Source organism: Mastomys coucha, unplaced genomic scaffold, assembly GCF_008632895.1.
Source record: "Mastomys coucha isolate ucsf_1 unplaced genomic scaffold, UCSF_Mcou_1 pScaffold12, whole genome shotgun sequence".
In the NCBI taxonomy this organism is placed as follows: Eukaryota; Metazoa; Chordata; class Mammalia; order Rodentia; family Muridae; genus Mastomys; species Mastomys coucha.
In genome coordinates this window covers 4,216,959-4,222,158 of record NW_022196894.1, presented here as the reverse complement: position 1 = coordinate 4,222,158, position 5,200 = coordinate 4,216,959, and the positions used below count along the sequence as shown (strand labels likewise).

Genomic DNA, 5,200 nt, shown 5'->3' with positions numbered 1-5,200 from the left:
TATACATATATATGTGTGTGTGTGTGTGTGTATGTGTGTGTGTGTACATATATACATATGTACTTATATATGTATATGTATATATACATATATACACATATACATATATATACATATATATATATATGAAACACATGTCTATGTATGGATACAGTAAGGATTAATTTATAGGTTAGTTAGGGTAAGAGATTGAGACGATATTTGATGATAACATAGAACAATCATACCAATGAACTGTATTCAGAGTGACATGAATGTTCTCTACATTTGGCTTTTTCTCTACCTCTCATTACTTGAACATAAACATTGTGACTCTTCAAGATTTGATCTGACAACCTAGATGTGCCTACTTAAGTGAATAATAGTTGACTAGCACATACAATGCAGCTATCTTAGGGAAAATGGCAATTGATATCTCAGGTGGACTGGAGTTGGGTGGTGTGAAATGTTGTCATACGATTAAGAATGGACAGGTAACTTAAAATTTATCAATTGGTTATTTCTAGAACTTTTCATTTAATATTTTCAGACTGAAATCTTAGGATACCTGGAAGTATAGAACAAAAGTACAGACAAGAGGAGTGGTGTGTCTTTGTTAGAGAAAAAAGAAGACAGAAGGCAAGGCAGCATGATCAAGCCAATGCTGACCCAGACCCAGGCCTCTCCATATCCTTAAAAGGATCTTTGTGGTCTATTAGTCCTATCTACACTGCTTATGAAGACCTCAGCCCTCACTCACTGTGTGTCACCAAGATCTGCTGAAGCAAATTCTGCAGTGTACATCAAATGTCACCAGAAGATGACTCTTATCTTTCACACCTTGAAACCTGGGATTCCTTTCATCTGAACTAGAAGTAGACAAAGGTGGAAATCCATGTTCCCAGCCTGGTAAAATCTGTGTATGGAAGGCACTGTGAATGACGGATCACAGTACTCTGCAAAGACAGGGCACTAGTGCCCTCCTTAAGCAGTATGGATGTTCTCATAAGCTCAGGAAGAAGAAAAACCAGCAAAAATGACACAAAGAAGCCACAGAGAAAACGGTATTGAAGCAGCTGGGAAGTTGTCTTTTAATAATCAGGAATCCATGGAGAATACCCAGACAGCTTTGCCCACAGACAAACAGCTGTGCGAAGAAGCTTCAGCGGCTCAGGTGTGACCAGTCGTTTGCATCCATTTTTTCTTGTGTGTTGGAATTCTGTAATGAATCATCTCTCTGCCACGGCATGAAAGAACTCACACGCTTCCTATTACTCTTTCTTCTCTCTCTCTGCACTTATTCTGTGTTTTTCATCAAAGATGTGACAGTGAAGGTCTTTAATGGACATCGATATCAGCCTACAATCTGCATGTGAGTAGTATGTGTCAGGGGGTTATGCAAGTGTGCATGTATGTGTATGTTTGTGCAAGTGTGCATGCATGTGTGTGTGTTTGTGCAAGTGGAGGCAAAAGGTTGACCTTGAATGCTGTTCTTTATGAACCACCTTCCTCCTCCTCCTCACCTCCTCCTTCTTCCTCCACACTCCTCCTCCTCCCCACTCCTCCTATGCCTCTTTCAGATTTATTTATGTTTATATCTCTGTGTGTATGTTCACAGGCACATGGCTGCCCATGGAAATCAGAATAGGGCTTCAGATCCCCAGAGCTAGAGTTATAGGTAGTGGTAAGCTCTGTGATATGGGAGCTGGCAAGCAAATTGCAGTCATTTGGAAGATCAACTTCTCTTAACCACCAAGCCATCTCTTCAGGACAGTCTTTGCTTTGTTTTTTCAGATAAGGTCTCATATAAACCTGGAGTGAGCTGGTCATAGAGTCTCAGTCTTTGTCTCCTTAGCACTTAGAATACAAATGTGTGCCACCACACTGGCACTGGACCTTTTAAGAGAAAATGAAGGAGGCTGGAGCATGAGGAAACATCAGGGAAGGTGGGATGTTCGGAAGAACTTGGCAAGTGAAGCCATCGTTTCCTTACCATGACTGAGCCAGTGTGCCATGCTTCCTTTACTTAGCTACCAATCCTTAAGAATGGTGACAAAGAAGGCACTCAGTCAGTGATGTTTGCACACAGTAGGTCTTGGATGGGTGGGAGTCAGAGACATGTCCATGCCTGTCTGAATGGCCCATTTAGCAGAAAGCATTCTGAGGTCATTGGAAAGAACACTGGGTTTACATGAGAACTGGTGAATTCAAATAATGAAACAACAACAACAACAACAATAGTGTTGATTATATGAACTGTTTGCGAGGACCACACAATGCCAGGAACATTTTATGGCAGAGAAAGTGTGACTGTAAAGGTGCTCACTATAGTTATCAGGACTAAGTGTCCAAGATCTGACACTTAGATCTGCTCCAAGCCCTGAACAAACCCAGTTCCTGAAACCATCTTTCTTAGTCAACTTATAAAGATCCATCATCAGTCAAATAGCATGAATGTAAATGTATGTAAATAAAATTATTTTTAACATAAACATCTGGTTATTTTTTTGTAAAATCAAATTATTTTACAAGCCTTCATATTTTTTGTTAACATAAAGATATCCAAGGAACTAAAGACAACTTTTATGCCAGAAATAACTTATTTATAAATAAAAGGCAACATTTGTGTGGACCCATGTGTGTGTGTGTGGGTGAACACGTATGTACAGTGCAAGTTTATGGAGACCTGAGAATGACCTTTGAGGTGATTCCTCTTGATGTCTCTCATCTTTCCTTCAGAGACAGGATCTCACCCTGGGACTTGAGATTCCAAAATCTAATCCAGCAAGGCAGAAGGATCCCCTGTGCCTGGCTCTCCAGCATGAGAATTATAAATGTGGGCTACCAGCCCTGGCTTTCCACTCACGTGCTAGGTGTACAATGCAGGCCCTTGTGCTTAAGTGTCAAACATTTTTACTGGCTGAAACATCTCTCTAGCCCCAAGAAGCAATATTTATAGTGGCTAAAAGCCTTCAAAATCACAGCATGTGTGTTCAAAACTCATACGTCCTGTTTGCCAAGTGTATGAATTTGACGAGCCTGTATAACCTCTCTCTGACTCAGTTCCCTTTGCTACAAACTCCCCTCTTAAGTGGCAGTAACACAATCAGGAGTTTGCACTTAGACAGTACTTAGATGACTCACTAGAGAGTCCATTTGTTCTGTAAGGGGCAGCTGTGATTGCTAGTATATTTTCTTAGTCACAGTGATGGTCAGTGTGTTGTATGCTCCTGCAAGACATTCATTCCTTAGACAACAGTATATATTTTATATATTATGTTTTATAATAATATGTATATTATTATATTATTTATTACATATGCATGTATATAATACATAGACTATATACATATATGTATATAACATTGCATGCATAATACATTATAAGTTTATATAATATATTACACACAATATATTGAAAATATATAATATATGTATATAGTATATATTGAGAATATGTGCATTTAATGTATTGACAAATATATATGTGTGCATGTTCATATTATATATGTATAATATATAAATTATATAGATGTATATAATAAATTACATATATGATATATAGAGATATATAATACATGTATATAATGTATATTGAGAATATATGTATATAATATATTGACCAACATGTCCCTTAATGGCAACAAGGACCAGATATATCAAATTCCTCAAATGGATATCCATTTGTCCTCCATTGGTAAAACAGACAATGAACATAAACATGGTCTTAGGTAGAAGCACAGACAGAAGACTCCAACATGGCCTCTGATGGCAACAGGGACAACAGACATCAACATGACATACACAGTAGCACAGACCACAGACTTCAACATGGCCTTCATCAACAGCACAGATTATAGATACCAACATGGATTTCAGTGGCATCACAAACTATATGGACCATAAGCATCATGGGAAGGCAGTAAAGACATCAGCTCATTCTGAGATGTAACTTGGACCACGGACATCAACATAGCTTCCTGGGGAAGCACAGACCATGGAGGTCTTTCAAGAAGACCCAATCCAGAAAAGGAACTGTTCTCCATCACAGACATCCTGTTGTTGCTCATAGCCAGGGGGATCAAGCTACCGAGTGGTAAGTTTAGGGCAGAGCCTCAAGAGCTCCGGACTGGGGCATTCCTGCCTGTTGGCCCTACTTGGCAATGACATACTCCCTGTCTACTGAAGCCTTCTTCCATGCCTGTCACTGCCTTCCACCACATACTCACTGCTCCATTCTTCCATCTTTCCCACTTCTCCACTGCATATTTGTTTCTTGGAAGTGATGTTGTCATAGGCAGTATGTCACATAGAATTTTCTTTTCCCAAACAGCATTATATGCAAATTATTCATTGTAATGAAACATTAGATTTGTTCAAGGTTTCTGATTTCTGAAGCACCATAAATGGTGGACCATCACTGAGACTTGTCTCAGATACCTTGAACCAGAGTCAGGGTGATCTTGTAGCTAAGCTGCTGCACAATCCATGCTCTTGGTGCCTGATGCCTTGTGGCTCGCAGGGTATGACCAATGTGCTTGAAGCCTGTGTGAAGTGCTGGGTCCCCATACTCCCTTCCTTCTAGCAGTATCCACAGGAGCAGTAGCTCCATGCTACAGGCTGGCTGGTGGGACAAAGATGAACCCTATCCAGTAATGCCATGTTTCAAAGGAGCTTCAGGCCACAGAAACTGACTGTCCTTGCCCTCAATGAGGCAGCTCTGTTGCTTCATGCTCTATGTCTCCCAGTAGGGTTAACAGCTGCTGGCTCTAGGACTGGCCTAATTCAGTAAGGAGATGCTCTTTGTCTCTTATAGCCTCATTCCCTTACCATAGTTTTGCCATTTCCTGCTGCTTATGGAACTGTTCCTCCATCTTTTCTTCTAGCACCTCATCTTTGCTTGGATTCTCCTTGGTCTCTCCAGGCTCCTCAGAGCTGCACTGTGGTCTTAGGGTTGCAGTCAGCAGTGGCCATCTTAAGTCAATCTTCTACAAAACTGAATCTTAATATCTCTCTCTTTCACCATCCTGGTCAGCCATGAGTGTCCACTGAACTCATTGATGGGAACATCAGTAGGCAATAAGATTTGACTCTGTATTGCAAAGTGATTCTGCCTATCTTAAGACTAGACTAAGGACTAAAATCTTCTTTGAAACAGGGCTGAAATCATTCACCATGATCAAGTTGGCTGTATCTAAGGGATGCAGTGATGGTTCAATAC

At 40.2% G+C, this 5,200-nt stretch overlaps 1 long non-coding RNA gene across 1 annotated transcript in view; it reads left to right on the top strand.

Annotated features, from left to right (window-relative positions):
- The window catches only part of LOC116084796, a 60,868-nt gene extending 58,397 nt beyond the window's left edge, over positions 1-2,471 (top strand). The window contains exon 3 of the long non-coding RNA XR_004116268.1: positions 530-2,471. This is a non-coding gene — a long non-coding RNA (uncharacterized LOC116084796). The remainder of the gene's footprint in view (positions 1-529) is intronic.
- Positions 2,472-5,200: the final 2,729 nt, after the last annotated feature.